General features: G+C 36.6%; 1 pseudogene; it reads left to right on the top strand.

Moving 5' to 3' along the window:
* Positions 1–4,100: 4,100 nt before the first annotated feature.
* LOC145071061 (dirigent protein 22 pseudogene) lies at positions 4,101–5,124 on the top strand (annotated as a pseudogene).
* The last annotated feature ends 15,434 nt before the right edge of the window (positions 5,125–20,558 follow it).

Genomic DNA, 20,558 nt, shown 5'->3' with positions numbered 1-20,558 from the left:
GATGTCAATCCATCGCACCGTGCGGTGGGCTCATGTAGCAAGCGTGTGGTGTGGTGAACACCACACCCTTTGGTGAAGTACCCATGTGCGACTTACTATCCCATGACTGTCTTTTCTTTTTACTCTTTTTTAAAAATGTTTAATTTATTATTAAATTATATATATCCAAAAATTATCATATCAATATTTATGGTTTTTAATTTCATATAAAAAGAATAATATTGATGTATTATTTAAGAAAATCTCCGATAAAATCACAATATTTAGATGAGTTCACGGTTCAATCCAATATTTATTTTTTAACAGAAATATGTCGATTATCTAATTTCATACAGTAATATGTCATTTTCTATTGAAAAAAATAAGAAAGGTTTTGTTAATTTGGGCAAAATATAAATAATCGGCACTTTTCAGTTCAAAAAATAAAGATTTGGATTAAAGCGTAAACGAATCCAAAATTTTGAGATTTTATCGGAGATTTCCCTATTATTTATGTATATTTGAATTCTTTTAAAAGATGAGAGGAGTATGGGAGTGAGAGGTAATCATTTCCTAGGGTGAGAAAGGATGGAGAACATGATGTGGTGTCGATATGACATGCATAACATAATCTACATTTGTCACATTTGATAGGCAAAGCTCACACAGAAAATAAAAAAACTAACAATCACTGACAAAGAAACTCAAATGATATTGATTATCTCCATTCTTTAGAAAGGCAAGGAACTCTCCAAGATAGTTTTCACTATTCAATTCTTCACTAGATAATACTACCACACCCAAGGGGGTTAAATACAAAACAAAAGCAAAATGGAAAATACCTCCCAGCCTCCTAGGGGTGTCGGGGACAGAACTGGCACTAGAAGGATAATGCTCACAACAAAAACATAAATGACGTATCAACAAAAAGGAAATATTCCCCCACGATTCAAGATGATGATTCATTGTTCGGGCTTGTCCCTCTTGATCGCTTCTATGTATTTTAAGTTTTTATGTTAAGACTACCAGGTGTGGGCAACATGTTATTATATATTACCACACCAAAAGTGTCCACCTCATCATCCTAGTCACAGTTTGGTGTTATAACATCCAAGATAGAAATGGGCAACACGAAATAAAATGGGATAAAACCTACTATTTTCTATTTCTTTTTTTTATTTTTTTTGGATGTTTTTAATTCCTATTATTCTAATTTGTTTTATTCTTTTATTTACTTCATACAAATTAATAAAGCATAATTTCATTAAAATAGTAAATTAAAAATACCATACAAACTTAAAAAAAAAAAAAAAAAAAAAAAAAAAAAAAAAACACGATAGTCCTAGAAACTCACGATAATTTACCAAAAAACACCGATAAACTATTCGTCGTCCAAGTATTTTCTCTCGATCTTTGCTTTCATCCTCCATATCCCTTCACCTCGTCTCGGTGGCACATTTTATGCATTTGTCGTAAGAATTGTCAAATCCTTCGATATGCAATCTTGCTCGACTTCATGACGAAGGAACTCCAAATGTTGACGTGTATCTTTTATTTGCGATTTCTGTGTGGGCGTCAAATTTTTGTTTCATTTCTGTGTGCTCTCGAAGCCGACTTTCATTCTCCTCCGCATGTCGTTGAGCGTGCTTTGTTTTGTCGTGCCCCATTAGTCGTAGTCGTTGTGGCGGAGAGATTTCCTCAATGTCGTAAATCTCGTCCGGGAGCTCATTGGTGTCCGCATTGAGATTGATGTTCGTGCGTCTGTCGGAAACGTCAACCGAACCCAAATCAAGAGACCTCTTTGATTGTTGTTCCGATGATGTTGGTGTTTTTATCCATTTTGGATCCTTCCTCATGATTTCCCAAATTTTTTCGTGCTCAAATACGTAACCCATTTGCACCTGATATTCCTCCCTTGCAGCTCTAAACACATCGAACTCATTTGCATCACTTTGCCATTGCGAAGAAAGTTTATGGTAGATGGAATTGAATTTGGTGCACTTCTGACTAATTGGAGTCCATTTGCCACTAAGCATATCATGATTGCGATATGTGTCATTCTTGTTCAAAATTGTGCAGAATTTGCCAATCACGGCTTCCCAAAAAGCAACTCTCCTCGTATCGTTCACCAAAGTTGGTTGTTTTGAAGTCCTGCACCAAGCCACCGCCAACGCATGTTCTTCCTCCGGTGTCCACCATATTGGAGGTGCTTCCGTTTGCTCCGCCCCGACCACGACCTCTTTCCCTTTCCTTTTTGATCTCCCTTTTTTCTCGGTGCTTTTTGACTAACCCCGGCTTCCGTCTCGATAACCGTTTCTTTGTGTGATTTTTTGTCGCATGGGACCAAATGTGATAAAAAGGTTTTGTTGAATGTTTGCATTTTGTTGCATAAAAAGCGAGATAGAGAATTGTAGTGGGGGTGAGGCGGTGTTGAAAAAATTGTCAGAATATGGAAGTTGTGTTGAGTTTTGCGAGTTGAGAAGGTTCATGTAACCCTCGTATCCCGCAAAACCTATTGGAGTAGATGTGTTTGTGTTTGGATGAGGAGTATTCCGGTTTTGATCCATAGTTGGTTTTTGTGTTTGGTTGATTTTTGTGTTTATGTTTTGAATGATAAAAGAAATAGAGTTAGATATAGAGAAATAGAAGTGTAGGTAAAAAGAATGAGGTATATATGTATTTATATAGTGTAAAAAAAAATTAATTAGTATTTTTTTTTTGAATTTACCGTTTTTAAGGCAATGTTACCGTTTTTAAAGGGGTGAAAAAATGCAACAATCAAAAACTACACATTACAACCCGTTACCATGGCAATGCGTGACCACATAACAGCTGATAACGGGATGGGAGGGCGGTGTACGCGTGTTATGGCAGCGTTAAGGCGCTGCCAAATCAGCTTAACGCCATATGGCGTTGCCCATACCCATCGGTCTAATAAAAGTTAAAAGTCAACTGTCAAACAAGCCTCCAAAGGCCAATGTTCTAAAATTCGGTTGGATGGTGAACATGTGAAGAGACTGGACCAATGAAGAGCGGATTTTTGCACATCTATGACTTGGATTAGCAACGCCAGGTTTACCAAAAAACTGTTGAACTGGTGACCATTGAGCGGGTAAACTCTGAAATAATTAAATGAAGAGGCTTTGGCAAAGTATCTGATTACATGTGAAAGCTCAGCAAACACCCAGAATGAAGATATCTTGCTCAATGTCAAGGGGGATCTTAACAGTTTTTGTGCAAATTCATACCGGACTTAGCTAGGCAAGAGACTATTATTGATACAGAAGCTAGCCAGTTAATTCATACGTTTGGATATTGGATGGGGATAAGGGCAAATTTGGAAAGCTCAAAATCAAAACAATGAAAATGCAATCTCACAATTTTAGTAGAATTTTTGGGTTAAAACTGGAAAGCTCTATCCACTGCTAGATTCTTGGAGGAGGAAAAATCGTATTTCTTATCAAGGCAAAATTGGGAAGTTTAAATTCAAAACAATGAAAAAGTCAACATAGAAATTTGGCAGGTTTGAAAGGGGCAAATCTGGTAATCACAAGTCTCTTGATTAAAGTTTGGAGGAGGCAAATTGAGAACTCTCAAAAGGGCTTCTTAAACTGAGTTGATATGGCGGTTGAACCGGAACCCGGTCGTCACACACTAAAAAACCGGGTTTTAAAACATTGGCAAAGACCAAAATTCAATGAACTGCCAAAGGCTTTTTCTAGATATTCTACTGTTTTTGACGTTTTACTTTTTAATTTTTAATGATAACAAAAGGTTACCATGTAGTCTTGATTTTTGATGAGTTTTGTTGTTTTAATAATAAATGGTACTTTAGCGATGAAATATGGGTCTCAAAATCAAAGTCTAGCAAAAATTAGCAACCCATAATCAAAACCGACTAAACCTCTAACCCGAACCTGAAATTAACATGAGTGATCAAAGATTTTTGTGAGAAAATATTTCCTTTGACCAATATACGTAATAAAATATATTTCATTGACCAATATACTTGTTCCAGAAATAAAGCGGCAGTATTCAAAAGCCATCGCATAAGAAATAAATAATATTCAATGATTGTGTTCTCTCCGCTACAATATATGTGAATGCTACCCTCCGCTTGCTTCTATAAGAGAACAAGTTTCTGTCCCACTTTCTCTTAAGTTTCGATCTTTTCAACTCTAAGAAGTTTGCTTGCGGGAACAAGATTAAAGACTCAACTTTCCATACCTTTCAAAGACCCCATTTATAACTCCAAAACTCCTTCAATCCCATATTTCTTGTTCAGAAACAAACAACCAAGTCCCTAAATTTTTTAATCTTTATTGCTTATCGTTCAGATTTCTGATAAAATGAAGAAAGAGCAAGTGATATTGATGCTATGCACACTTGTGATAGCAATCCCATTGGTTCAAAGCGTTTCTGAAGGGCCAAAAGCAGTGAAAAACTGGTTCAAAGAGCTCCCACTCAAAAAACAAAAGTCTACAAATCTACATTTTTATTTTCATGACACCATCGCCGGACCAGGTCAAACTGCATATCAAGTATTCGACTCAAACATCACCTCAACCACCATGAGCCAATTTGGTCTTGGCTTCATGTTTGACAATCCTCTAACCGTTGATCCAGAAGCAAGCTCCATGAGGATCGGTAGGGGCCAAGGGCTATTTGGATCAGCATCCTTGGAAATACCGAGGTTTCTTATGAACTTGAACTTTGTCTTTACAGAAGGGTCTTTCAATGGTAGCACCCTACAGGTTCTTGGTACTAACCCTATCTTGAGTCAGGTTCGTGAAATGTCTGTTGTTGGTGGAACTGGCGTTTTCCGACTAGCTCGTGGGATTGCCACCGCTCAGCCGTTTTTCCGTAATGATACGTCGACTATTCTTGAATTTGATCTTGTCGTGCTTCATTATTAAGCTTGTTGATGTTGAAGTATAAGCTAAATATGTCAGTTACTATGTGGAGTCTGAATCGTTTTGTTGTTTAGGAAGGATTGTGTTGTTTTGGATTAATAATTAATTGCCATGACTGTTACATGGTGGTTACATATATCATTAGTATATGTATATGGAATAAACAATCGTGTGTCTACGCTTGCTGTAATAAATAAAAGTTTTGATTATAATTATAAATCTGTTTTTACCATATCGAATCTCTATTATACTCGATAAACTGGTATCAGTGGAAGGCGTCAACACATCGAATGGCAACAGATTGCAACCACACTCAATGGAAAATATTATCACTGTTGGAGTATACAGATGAAAGTTGTATACGAGTCTCAAAGATTATGGAGTATTGTTGAAAATGGAATTAACCACAAAACAATTAAGTGGTTTAAGAGGGTCTAAGAAGAAGGATAGGAAAGCTCTGTTTTTTATCTATCCCGTATGAATGAAAGAATCAAATATACTAATAGCCGGTCGGGTTTTTATGCCTTAAAATATTGTAACTTCTAACAGGTTAAAGTCAAAAATACTATCGCCCTTGTGAATGTAACAAAAAGTCTTGGAAGTGAATGTAAATAGACTATCAAATTCAAACTAATGAAACAAAATGTGTTGGAAGTGAATGTAATTAAAAATATCAAAAATTCAATTGTCAAATTCGTTGTCCATTGAGAAAATATCTCATGTCCGTGTGAATCAAAGTCTTGAATGTAAGTACACAAAGACCAAAAACTCAATTGTCAAATTCATTGACAATATCGCCGTTGTGAATAAAAGTATTGGAACTTGGAAGTGAATGTAAATGTAATTAACAAAGACAAAAGTAGTATAATTGTGATTTCTGACTTCATTAGTTTATCACTATATTCCTCTTTTGCATGTTTTGAGTCACTTACAAATTAACGTTTATCTAGTTTGTCGGCTATTATCAGTTCTCATATTCGTTTGCTGACTATTCATTCCGTCAATATGGGTTACCATTATAACACGAGTCATTTTCTTCCATTCCATTTTAATATATATGTATATATATACTCTAACTCCTGTTAGCCAACGGATCTCTTATATTATACAAACCTATAAGGTTGTGATATACCATTTTTATTTCAAGTTATTTCATTATTCACATTCTACTATTCAAATATACAGTGCTATTCAAACATACGGTACTATTCATGTATATGCTACTATATATTCATGTATACGATACTATTCATACATACGATATTATTCATGTATACGATACTATTGAGATATATACCATACTATTCATGTATATGATACTATTCTTGTGTGTGTGTATATATATATATATATATATATATATATATATATATATATAGTATTATTCATGTGTTTCACTACTCTTGTATTTTACTATTTAGGTATTCCACTATTTGTATTTTACTATTCATACTTCAGTATTCATATTTGTATAGATATAAATATTTATTTATTTATTTATTTAACAGTTTAAGCCTAGATTTCGAAAATCCCCAACCTAATTCGCTTAAACTATTAAGCTTTGATACCAAATTATAACATCCCAACTTTATAGAACTTTTACAAACTTATTTTTATTATAACAACAAAACGAGTAATCATTTATATAAATTTATTTTACAAAAGTCCATAAGTGTTTATAATTTTTACAATATTTTGGAGTATTACAAACCGAATACAAAAACATAGTTGAGTTACTCGGGGTCCGATCCAAATGCTCACCTCTAATGTCTAGTGAGTTACTCGGGTTTTTAACACAACAATATTCATATTCTCCTTTGTAAATATGTTTCTTTATTTTATATACAAGCAATGCTATGCATGAAATGCATACAACAAAACAATATACTGACAGTTTACTCTATATATCTTTTTTGTCACACTAGCATGACATACGACTCTAGTGTGGTATTTGCCCAAGATAGGAAGAACAAATCAACATATAATAACAAAAGACGTCTACATCACGAAGGTTGCAATTGGTACCACCCCAGTAGAGTCTTAATCCCCTTTCTGGTATTATTGTCCAGACCTATACTAAACCCTTATGCAGTCACATTCAATGTATGCATGGGCATCGCTTTTCTTTTGACTTCTTAAACATACAGTTACCATGATACATTTTTATACAATTTTTTATATAAAAATTATATTTGTTTTTCCATATCTCATTTTTATAACAAATTTTTTTTTTCAAATCATGTATTATATACCAAATACTTCATATCTCATTTGTATGACATTTATAATCAAAAATCTATCAAATCATGTATTATATAACAAATACTCAGATAACCTTGAAATTTTATTTTTATTCAAATATAGTTTTCATATATCCCAAATAGGGAAAAAGTCGCAAAGTACTCACCTAGGTAGTTAGGATTACTAACTATTATTCTTTTTAAACTCTTGGCCTCGTTGGTTGTATTCTTTTATAAATAAACTGATTCACGACATTAATATTTTATCAAGGTTGTAAAAATCTCTCGACGTTATCTAATCGGTGGACTGGGGTTAACGGATTAATCGGCTAGGCGGAGATTAATCGGGGACCATTAATTGTTAATTTGTTACATTTAAAAAAATTAAATATAACTAATATCATATAAAAGTTCGTAAATATCACTAATATTATAACAAAATAGGTTAATATGATAAATACAACACTAATCATACCTCAAATAGTTTATGTTGAGGTATAACTTCTTCAAAGTGTTAAAATTTTGTCGGGTTGTACTGTTTCAGTCATTTTGTATGTAGGGATTAATTGTTAGGTGCCCTCTAATCGGTCGAATAGCGCCTAGGGATTAATCGGGACCTAATCGGGATTTTTACAACATTATATTTTATATATGGTTTAAGCATTAAGCTTCTAATTTTATACTAATGACACTATTTATAAACATTTTAGTGTCATTGGTACATTCCTAATATTTTTCCAAGATTCCTTAAAGTATAAAAATATTTTGCCACTTATTATGTTAGATTTGGTGCTTCCGCCAAATCACGTGACAATAATATCGGGACTTATATTTTTAATACGGGGTTATTCCAATACATAATACACAAATAGCTTGGATTGTATTTGATCATTTGGTTAATACTAATAATTTGTTTCAATGCAAAGTAATGAAAGATTACCCAACATACATGCGTTAGTGAAGAAAACCCCGTTGTTTTTGTCTTAATTGCACTCCATATTTATACTTATATACAAGTACTAGTTTATAACCCGTGGGCACCACGGATTAGAAAGGTAAAAATAATTTTAATTAAATTATAAAGTGATTATTGAGCAATGATAAAAAAAATTAATAATTTAATAAATTAGGCAATAGATATTACAAATAAATTTTTTGTTGAGGTGTTTGATATGTGTAAAATAGAGGAGTGAATTAGTGGAAATTTAATTAATGAGGAAAAACCTTAGAATAACAAGTGGCAAATAATTAATGTGAAGCTCTAATTGATTGACACGTGTCAAATGTGCTACTCTTTTATTAGGTAGGGAGATTATACATATATATATATGAGTGTGTATAATGGTAATAGAGTATTACTATGTAGGTGAGTGTGTGTAAAAGTGTTTTTTAAACCAACTCGAATGCAAAACCAATTCTTATATCTTCTAGGAACTCAATTATGAAGAAACAATATTTTCCTACACGTGTTCAGAGACTCTTGAGCTACAAATATCGATTATTGATGTGGGCCCCACCAACTTTTCTAAAAGAAAATAGAGCTGGGAATCTGATGACATCGGCGGTTTATTGTCCGCGCGCCTTGGTTACTGTTCACGCGTCGGCGAAGTTACCGGAGGTCCGGCTGTGGCTATTTTGTCTTCTTCCTGATTTTTCGTAAATTTCAAACGCTCCTAACTTTTCATACGAACTCCATTTTACCCTATTCTTTTTGTGTTATTTAGTATGTCATGAGCTCTTTCAAATGATATATTGTTTTCTTAATTTGGATGTTGGGAAGTGAGTCTTCCAAGCCTTCAAAGTTATCATATTAACTAACGTTAGTATGTTCTAAAAATAACAATTTTACTCCCAGTTATTCCGACAACATTTCCAGCCATTCGGAACTATTATGTAGCTATTATAGATGAACGTAAACTTTTAAACTACATCATCCCATACCCGGTTAGGTTTTAAACTCGGTTTTAGTTATCGACATTTTCTTAACAATTTTAACTTTTTATCAACTTCTCTTGTTTTTATCTTCTTCTTACAAACTTCAATCTAATTGATTATCGTTTCTATCTTTTCTTCTTCATGTTAAGTTCAAGTAGCGTTTCAATTAATCATATATTGTTATAGTTATTTAACCCGAAACATTAGTTTATCTTATATCAATTTGTAACGTAATTCGGTTGTTAAGGGTGTTCTATAAACAGTTCATAACGAGAGTCTTTATATGATAAACTCATGTGTTTTAGTAGTTCTGTATCCAAGTGAAACCTTGTAATTTGACCCAAGCTAGGTCCTAAGCCCATCTTGTTAATATGATTCTAGTAATTGTGGTTTCAGCGAACATCTTTGACCTCGATGCAGGTCTGTCTCACCTCCATGCAAGGAAAAGTTTTGATAACAACTAAATCTCTCGATTAGTATGACCACTTAAATTGCAGTGTCGTGCTTTCACCTATAATAGAGTAGCACCAACGCATACTCGTGAACCTAATTTACTAGGTCTTGTGAGCGGTATGAACTCTACTCACGACGATCCGTCCCTTGCGATGCCTGAGGCAAAGTCGATGCACCTTGCAGTTCTGCCAATCGATGCTTGGCTGCAATCATCCTTTCTTTGAATGCTGTGTGTCTACCCTGTTACACTCTTGCCTCTGCCCGAGCAGCGATAAGGTCCTAAAAATAGAGTTGGCCACTGAAATAGTAGTCTCTTTCCGAGGCTCGGGTACGTGAGACGGTAGGGTCTATAGTAGCGCGCAGTTTCCAAACTCGGGTTGTAGTCTTCCTGTTTTAATCCCCAATGTTCGCGATCTGTCGGGTCTTCGTCGGGAGGGCTCTGTAAGTCGGTCCCCCATGGTTGAGGTCATAGCACCCTCGTTGGTCTCCACATGGTGATTGCTGTCATTGCTGTCGACTTTAACCCTCAATCACGGGTGCCCAACGATGCACAGGTTCGATGTAGTCGAAACGATTCATGGAAACCCTGGCTATGCATGGAGGGTTGATTACCTCCGGTTCCGCTTCTGATTTTTCTCATAACCATTCACCATTTCTCGGGTTTGGGTTGGGAAAGTAGGGGTCGTCCGGTAAGTAGGATCTTACTATGTTGTACGTGCGACAATAGGAGTGGAAAAGAAAATTACTAGGCGTCTAACTCTTATAATTAATTACGTATAGGGGGTGATCCTTATTAGTTACTTCTATAATGACATAGTGCATACTAATTACATATAACTAGATATGATATTACAAAATACTCCTATAGTATTTTAAATTTTATGTTTGGTTCTTAGTAACTTTCTTGTATGGGAAGTTTTTAGGCTTGTTGCTCACTACGACCATGCCCTAGTATACCATAGTCACACCTCGGATAAATATAGTTGATCAGGCTATATTCATCCCAAGTCTGATTAGATACCCCAAGGTCTACTCGTAGTGTCCAACTCCTCGTTTTACTTTTGTATTGTCCTAGATAATGATACTATACTAGTATGTATGTATGTACTCATACTTTTAACAAGAAACTATTTCATTTCTAAAAGTATAATTGTTTTGAAAACTTAAATCAGAGACTTTAGTCCCAATGTATTTATAGTTTGTATATCTTATGTGGTTCGATATACTTAGTTCACTATAAACAATGCTCTGATACCAATCTGTTACACCCCCAAACCAAGGATGGCGGAAACATTCGGGGGTCTAGGACTTCATGTATAGTATCACAACAACGTGTATAATAGTGCTCAAAGTAAATACAACCATCATAAATATAATTGAAGAAGTTACACCCAAGTATATGTTTACATGTTTCAAATCAATTACATTATGATGACAAAATGAACTGTTTGACGATTTAACGTCCCATCCTCAAGATGCTATTGGTTTTCCTATTTCACTGATTTCCTGAGAATACAAGTAGTTTTGAAAAAGTGTCAACAATTAAGTTGGTGAGTTCATAAGATTTTTGTTTGAGAAAGAGACAGTTTTCTTTGTAAAAACGACAAGTATGTTTCCAGAAAATCCGATATTTTCTTTATCAAGTGTGAACTGAATGTTTCTATGTTATGCGATAATGAACTCTAGAAGGACCCATAGGTTCCTTCTATGATCACTCAGCGTATATAAGTTATATATAAATTGAGTTAGATGAACCGTTCAAGTCTAACAATTCTAGACGAGATGTAACATTAATAGAATATGTTACAAAGAAAATCCAATATTTTCCTTATAAAAGTTATGTAGTCCTAAATCCCAGGATAGAAAGTAAACAAGTATTTTCCATACTTACAGATATAAAAGTGATTTCAAATCGGCATAAAACCCTTTTTGATATGAAAGCGTACAAGTATTTTTCCATACTTAAGGTAATTTCTGTGAGCTAAATCGACATAACTCGCTAATTTAAAAGTAGAACCCATAATTCTTATGATTTGTTAATACCACATGTGAGCTATTATAACCATATTTGACATGGACGGCCTCGTAATACGACGTTCTTCAGGCGTCGCCGTTAAATGACACTTGTCACCACAGACCTGCCGGTCTAGCTGTTGCAAGCAGCTCAGGTTTGGGTTTGTCAAACCCAATATAGATCTATACACAACTATCACGTTCTCCCTACAAGAGACTATGGTTACAATTTACAGGACTTTTTGACTTGGTTACTTTGGAAGTAACCCGAAGCGAATGACTCACAAATTTGTAATGATACATAAACTATACCTATTATTGTTTATCCAAAATGTTTGTAATGTATAAGAACTCTTTTATGAAAACACATTAGTGTTATGAATCCATAAACTATGCTTGTTATAGCTTAATATATGTGTTCTAAATGAATGAAGAATCTTATCATGAATGACAAAATTTCAGTTTATGAAGATAAACTAAGAAGGAAACACATTCAATATTTAGAACTCATTGTTATACACTTTGCTCAACATAATACAAAGTGTTATGAAAGTTATAGGCTGTTAACTAGTTTTTAACCTTTCAGCATTGTTTTAGAAAAATCATACGAAGTCGAAAAGTGAATCCGTAAATTCTGGAAGTTCCTAAAATGTGTCTAGTTTATTCATAATTTTTATCATGATTGTTGGAAGTCTTTAACTTGTGTTAAAATGTTCATATTCACAGACTGGTTGGGATTTGTTCTTGAAATGATAGGCTGTTTTGCAAAAATCACCATAAATCGTAGAAAAATCGTATGGAGATGTGCAAGTAGTCATTTTAAAGGTATAACCCTGAACTATTTGCATCTAATACATTTTCGAAAACAAAAATGTTTAATTTGACCAAAACAGTCCGTGAATGGAGTTGAAATTTTCTGATGAAGGCTGTTAAATGAGTTTTGTTGTGTTCTTGGTGTTTTAACTTGTATCCCCCCCCCTTAAAACTTAAGAAAATCATGAAAAGATAGGGGTATGAACTCACCTTGAGTGATTTCAGTGGGTGAATGTTGAGGATGAGAAGTGTTCAACTCAAGAACACTTGAAGGATCACTTGAAGATTCGAAGATCTAACATGAATGTGATGATGTTTCTGTAAGCAATCTATGATTTTGAGTAAGAGGGAATGTAATAACCATAAGGCGAATGATGAAACTTACCAAAAATGAGAAAAAAATTTGATGATCAGCCCTTAAATCTCGAAATTAGAGTGAGTGGATTTGAGAGTAAAGTGATGGTTATTACTTGGAGGAAATGAGGAAAATGAGTGAAGTGAAGAGTGAAAGAGAGTTTTCCATATCATTTGGACGTGGGTTTGCTGGGAAAAGAGTGGGGTAGTGCCTTTAGGTGACTAGGAGTAGTGGGGAGTACAATAGCTGGTCAAAGGAATGGGTATGGGGTGGTTGTTTGTGTCAAAGATTATGGCAAGATCCACACTCCACCTCAAGATCTCACTTAATAGATTTTATTCTTAAATAAATATTTCCGTAAAAATATGTATAAATTATTAATATTTAGTGTCTTATATGTTAAAATATGATTTTTGGAGAAAATCTCACGTTAAAATAGTTAAAAACGGGCTTAAAATGTTAAAAATGTTGAAAACCGGGTAGAAAGTGCTAAAATCCGAAGTTCAGGGTTGAAGGTGCTAAGGTTCGGTCATCAGCAGCCTTGGAACCGGATTGGCTCGGCTGCTGATGAGGATCCGAAGTGAAGCTCAGTCGCGGATGCAGAAGGAAGGCGCTGCGGTCCGAAGGGAGTTCTGATGTGGTGCGTGGGTGCGGCTCGCTTGCTGCGGTCGGGGCTACGGCTCGCCTGCTGCGGCTCACATGTTGCGGTTCCAGTCCAAGAGGGTCCGGTCTCTAAGAGGCTTCGGCCCTAGGGGAGGTTCCAGATCCTTTGGGTTATTTTACCCGTTCTAACCCCGTTTTAAGCGATTTTTGACCCGGTTAAGGGTCGGAATGACCCGAATGACTTCAAAAAGTCACGGGAACTTTTGAGAGAGATTTGGGAGAGAATTGGGAGAGATTTCACATACTTTGAGATATTTGGGAGAGATTTCTTTTGTGACCTTTTTGAGTGCTTGGCTCCGCAACGCAAGGTCCGTAAGCCCCATTAAGCCATGTTTAAGGATCTTACACACTCGCGATGAGTGTGCAATAGGGTTTTATCACTTTGGTTCGATGTTTAGCATTTTCACGGCTATGGAAATTCAAACATACGAATTTTCCAATTGATGTTTTCTCATTAAAATAGCGAGTTGTTTAGTAATTACATAACGTAAACCCTAGTATACAAGGTTTAACTGAGTTGACCGGTTTGACTTGTTGACTTTATTTGACTTTGACTTGACCAGAATTTGACGGTTGTCACATCATCCCCCCGTTAGAGGGAATTTCGTCCCGAAATTAGCACTTTGACCAGGACTTCATGAATTTGGAGAAAAGATGGGGAAAGCTTTTCGTAGTACAAGAAATTGGTATAGCGGGCACCAATCCGCCTGATGTTAAATGACGCCTTGGAATTTCTTATTGTAACTTGAGCTAAGTCAATTTAAAGGAGTTATTATTTTGAAATGATAGTGTATTCTATGTGTGCCTTTATGCTCTCCGCTACAAAGTGGAGACTCTCGTTCATTTCGATTTCGCCTTGTGGTAAGTGGGCACTCCCACGTTTTACCGAAGTTAATCACCCAAGTTATTAACATGTCGCCCAAGTTTTTGAACAATCCTTTTTGTTTTGGCCGTTGATTTGCTGTTGGTAGGCCATACTCAAGTCTAACCTAGTTCCCTGCAAGGGTCACCAGGGTCACGAAACGAATCTACTATCTCTGATAGGGATAACATATATTAATAGACCCTGTGGTCGCATAATCTCTTTGATGTAAGTTCTAGTCGATTCATCCATCCTGTCAGTTTCTTTGATTAGTAGGGAGTGTGCATTTTCGGCCAGTCTGTCGATGGTTACCCAAATGGTATCGAGACCATCCATTGCCTTGGGTAGCTTGGTTATGAAGCCCATGGTTAGCCGCTCCCACTTCCTTTCAGGTTTCACTGGTTGTTGTAGGAGACGCTAAGGTTTCTTTATTCTCTCTTGACATTGGCACAAGTCGGATACTTGCCCACATGTGTAGCGATGTCTGCTTTCCTATTCGTCCACTGATGGTACTTTTTTGAGGTCCGGACACATCTTATCTGAGCCTGGATGAAGGGGAGTAGCGAGTTTTCGTACGTTTCGTTCGTGAAATTATTTCTGAATCTATCAACCTCGGTGTCCAGATCCGGTTCATGCGATAACATGCCCTGCCGTCTGTGCCTTCTAGGTTCTTATGATCGGTGAAGATTGTATGCTTCGTGTCGTAGAGATGGTGCCTCTTGACCTCTAGGACGAAAACTAACGCTCTTAGTTCGAGGTCATGCGTTACTTAGCCGACCTCGTACGTCTTTAGCTGTCTTAAGCCATAAGTAATAACTTCTCCTCGGAGCGCTGCATAGGGCCTGTTGTAGTGTTCCTCGATTGCTTAGCTCGGTAGGAAGCACGAGGGTTTGGTTTACGCGACTAGGCTTATTCAGATGGTAGGACATTCACTCGTCCTCCTGGGTAACCTTGACCCGAAGTTCATGGCAGGACTCGTACCTGGTCCATCTATCATTAACTTGCGCATATAGGTCGTATGTACTTAAGGTTGACAAGACAGTTGGAAGGGTGACTCTGCCCCAAGTCCACAACCAGACAAGGAACAGGAAATGGGGTGGAATCACACATCCAACGTCCGTAGAATCTTAGTTATACATTATCCTTGCGTATATACTTGGTAGTGATAGACTAACCGTATTCGTCCCAAGCTTATGTGCTTGAACTTTATCTGCTGCTTGAAGGGTCTCCTGGGAACACTTGTGGTAAGGTTTCAGAAGGTATAACACTCCTCTGGTGCATGTTTTGGGGTTTCACAACGAGAGATGACCCGGAGGTCCGTGCTGGATGTGTTTATGGGAGACAAAGGTTTCGATATTCGGTGGGTTAGGTGAAGGATCCTTTCGTAGTCGTTAAACCGGGAAGATGAGGGCTATACCAATCAAAATTGAATGGTGACAATAGTATCTCTTTAGGTAAAACATGTGTTAAGTTGTATTCGTAAGAAGTGCTCATTAGAGTGATAGAGTATCTTGTGTTTCTTTTCAGTGTGTTCCGTTTTGTTGGATGTTATTATTACTGTAGATTATTCATACCACAGTGTCTAGCACTGGTAGTAGGTGTGTTTTGATAGCTAGTAATGATACTTGATATCATGATCCTTGACAGGTCACTCTATGATCGAGCGGTATATATACGTCGTATGTAGTTTGATATTGGTGTAATCGTCGAGTGGGTGGCTTCACCCTAATCCTACTACTACACATGGAACAGGAGTCAGGATGGAATTATTTGTTTCAAGTCTTTAGTATTTTGATTATAATTAACCCCGATGTATATACAAAGTCATTACAGCTTACAGGTAATGATCCTAAGGTCATATGAGTGTCTTTGGTTTGATTTGAACGAGAGAGTATTTTAACTACTTTTAGAAAGACGGTGATTTTAGCAAGCATACCAAATTCGTTACAAACATATGGTACTTAAACGTTTTTGTCGTTGGAAACATTACAAAAGTCCTAACATGGTTCCCTTGCTGCTCCTGCTGGTGTGTTCATCACACTCCTCCTGCTCCCCCATCATTCTTCTCAGTTGGACATTCTCTCTTGAAGTGTCCCATTTCACCGCATAGGTAGCGTACTGGGCCTACCTTGGTGTTGGTGATTGAAGGGAGGTGTTGGGTTTGGTTTCTGCAGAAGCGGGCAGTATGTCCGTTCTTGTCGCAGTTTTTACAGTGCATCACCTGGAAAACCCCATTGTGATGGAAGCCGCATTGGTTACACTTTGGGAGTGATCCCTTATATGGTCTGGCCGGCGTTTGGGTGGCAGACCCCGTGGCTAGTGTCGAGGCATATGTCGTGACTGTTGTTGTAATGGCAGGTGCAGCTACGAATTGCATTCTTCCAGCGAATTTTTGAGGTAGGTTACACTTCTTTTTGTCCCAAAACTTTCGCTTCTTATTTGTAGGTTTGTGGCCTGAGGCGCCTTCGTTGGCAGACACCCACCAGTGTTCCTGATTGTTACAACAATCTGTATTGTCGGTACCGCTCCCATCTCTGCTGGCGTTGTTAGCGTTGAGTTGCACCGTGACGGTTTTCACGGCTGCCGTGACTGTAGCTTGAAAAGTAGCAGAGTCTATCTGCAGAGTTGGCGCCTTGCTAGTTGGCTGGTTACCTTCTTGTGAAGACATAATCCTGTTGCATGACGAGAAAAGATGTCGTGAGTAGGGACGATTATCTCTAGTTATATCATTACCATTTATATACACATATATAAATTTCTCACTTTACTGAACTATTCTCGGTGTTTCTGCTAACGTTCCTGACACGGAGTATGGTAGTGGGTAGAAGTAGGTTTCATAAGGGCGTTTTAAGCTTTACTCATCTCGGGGTCATGTTTGTCCAAACACACTTGGCTGAGGAGTTTTGATGGGATCTGGTGTATTGGTGCTTGCATGATCGCACCCCATAGGTCTACGAAGAAGGAACCTCTCAACCAAAATGTTTAAAGGTAAGACGGAAATGAGTCTTTAGAATGGCTATACGTCGCGAGTTTTCTAACTTAGTTTATCTTATATCAATTTGTAACGTAATTCGGTTGTTAAGGGTGTTCTATAAACAGTTCATAACGAGAGTCTTTATATGATAAACTCATGTGTTTTAGTAGTTCTGTATCCAAGTGAAACCTTGTAATTTGACCCAAGCTAGGTCCTAAGCCCATCTTGTTAATATGATTCTAGTAATTGTGGTTTCAGCGAACATCTTTGACTTCGATGCAGGTCTGTCTCACCTCCATGCAAGGAAAAGTTTTGATAACAACTAAATCTCTCGATTAGTATGACCACTTAAATTGCAGTGTCGTGCTTTCACCTATAATAGAGTAGCACCAACGCATACTCGTGAACCTAATTTACTAGGTCTTGTGAGCGGTATGAACTCTACTCACGACGATCCGTCCCTTGCGATGCCTGAGGCAAAGTCGATGCACCTTGCAGTTCTGCCAATCGATGCTTGGCTGCAATCATCCTTTCTTTGAATGCTGTGTGTCTACCCTGTTACACTCTTGCCTCTGCCCGAGCAGCGATAAGGTCCTAAAAATAGAGTTGGCCACTGAAATAGTAGTCTCTTTCCGAGGCTCGGGTACGTGAGACGGTAGGGTCTATAGTAGCGCGCAGTTTCCAAACTCGGGTTGTAGTCTTCCTGTTTTAATCCCCAATGTTCGCGATCTGCCGGGTCTTCGTCGGGAGGGCTCTGTAAGTCGGTCCCCCATGGTTGAGGTCATAGCACCCTCGTTGGTCTCCACATGGTGATTGTTGTCATTGTTGTCGACTTTAACCCTCAATCACGGGTGCCCAACGAGGCACAGGTTCGATGTAGTCGAAACGATTCATGGAAACCCTGGCTATGCATGGAGGGTTGATTACCTCCGGTTCCGCTTCTGATTTTTCTCATAACCATTCACCATTTCTCGGGTTTGGGTTGGGAAAGTAGGGGTCGTCCGGTAAGTAGGATCTTACTATGTTGTACGTGCGACAATAGGAGTGGAAAAGAAAATTACTAGGCGTCTAACTCTTATAATTAATTACGTATAGGGGGTGATCCTTATTAGTTACTTCTATAATGACATAGTGCATACTAATTACATATAACTAGATATGATATTACAAAATACTCCTATAGTATTTTAAATTTTATGTTTGGTTCTTAGTAACTTTCTTGTATGGGAAGTTTTTAGGCTTGTTGCTCACTACGACCATGCCCTAGTATACCATAGTCACACCTCGGATAAATATAGTTGATCAGGCTATATTCATCCCAAGTCTGATTAGATACCCCAAGGTCTACTCGTAGTGTCCAACTCCTCGTTTTACTTTTGTATTGTCCTAGATAATGATACTATACTAGTATGTATGTATGTACTCATACTTTTAACAAGAAACTATTTCATTTCTAAAAGTATAATTGTTTTGAAAACTTAAATCAGAGACTTTAGTCCCAATGTATTTATAGTTTGTATATCTTATGTGGTTCGATATACTTAGTTCACTATAAACAATGCTCTGATACCAATCTGTTACACCCCCAAACCAAGGATGGCGGAAACATTCGGGGGTCTAGGACTTCATGTATAGTATCACAACAACGTGTATAATAGTGCTCAAAGTAAATACAACCATCATAAATATAATTGAAGAAGTTACACCCAAGTATATGTTTACATGTTTCAAATCAATTACATTATGATGACAAAATGAACTGTTTGACGATTTAACGTCCCATCCTCAAGATGCTATTGGTTTTCCTGTTTCACTGATTTCCTGAGAATACAAGTAGTTTTGAAAAAGTGTCAACAATTAAGTTGGTGAGTTCATAAGATTTTTGTTTGAGAAAGAGACAGTTTTCTTTGTAAAAACGACAAGTATGTTTCCAGAAAATCCGATATTTTCTTTATCAAGTGTGAACTGAATGTTTCTATGTTATGCGATAATGAACTCTAGAAGGACCCATAGGTTCCTTCTATGATCACTCAGCGTATATAAGTTATATATAAATTGAGTTAGATGAACCGTTCAAGTCTAACAATTCTAGACGAGATGTAACATTAATAGAATATGTTACAAAGAAAATCCAATATTTTCCTTATAAAAGTTATGTAGTCCTAAATCCCAGGATAGAAAGTAAACAAGTATTTTCCATACTTACAGATATAAAAGTGATTTCAAATCGGCATAAAACCCTTTTTGATATGAAAGCGTACAAGTATTTTTCCATACTTAAGGTAATTTCTGTGAGCTAAATCGACATAACTCGCTAATTTAAAAGTAGAACCCATAATTCTTATGATTTGTTAATACCACATGTGAGCTATTATAACCATATTTGACATGGACGGCCTCGTAATACGACGTTCTTCAGGCGTCGCCGTTAAATGACACTTGTCACCACAGACCTGCCGGTCTAGCTGTTGCAAGCAGCTCAGGTTTGGGTTTGTCAAACCCAATATAGATCTATACACAACTATCACGTTCTCCCTACAAGAGACTATGGTTACAATTTACAGGACTTTTTGACTTGGTTACTTTGGAAGTAACCCGAAGCGAATGACTCACAAATTTGTAATGATACATAAACTATACCTATTATTGTTTATCCAAAATGTTTGTAATGTATAAGAACTCTTTTATGAAAACACATTAGTGTTATGAATCCATAAACTATGCTTGTTATAGCTTAATATATGTGTTCTAAATGAATGAAGAATCTTATCATGAATGACAAAATTTCAGTTTATGAAGATAAACTAAGAAGGAAACACATTCAATATTTAGAACTCATTGTTATACACTTTGCTCAACATAATACAAAGTGTTATGAAAGTTATAGGCTGTTAACTAGTTTTTAACCTTTCAGCATTGTTTTAGAAAAATCATACGAAGTCGAAAAGTGAATCCGTAAATTCTGGAAGTTCCTAAAATGTGTCTAGTTTATTCATAATTTTTATCATGATTGTTGGAAGTCTTTAACTTGTGTTAAAATGTTCATATTCACAGACTGGTTGGGATTTGTTCTTGAAATGATAGGCTGTTTTGCAAAAATCACCATAAATCGTAGAAAAATCGTATGGAGATGTGCAAGTAGTCATTTTAAAGGTATAACCCTGAACTATTTGCATCTAATACATTTTCGAAAACAAAAATGTTTAATTTGACCAAAACAGTCCGTGAATGGAGTTGAAATTTTCTGATGAAGGCTGTTAAATGAGTTTTGTTGTGTTCTTGGTGTTTTAACTTGTATCCCCCCCCCCCTTAAAACTTAAGAAAATCATGAAAAGATAGGGGTATGAACTCACCTTGA

This window comes from Lactuca serriola, chromosome 8, assembly GCF_051521515.1.
Source record: "Lactuca serriola cultivar US96UC23 chromosome 8, Lser_US96UC23_V15, whole genome shotgun sequence".
Lineage (NCBI taxonomy): Eukaryota > Viridiplantae > Streptophyta > Magnoliopsida > Asterales > Asteraceae > Lactuca > Lactuca serriola.
This window is presented reverse-complemented; position numbering and strand designations above follow the sequence as displayed.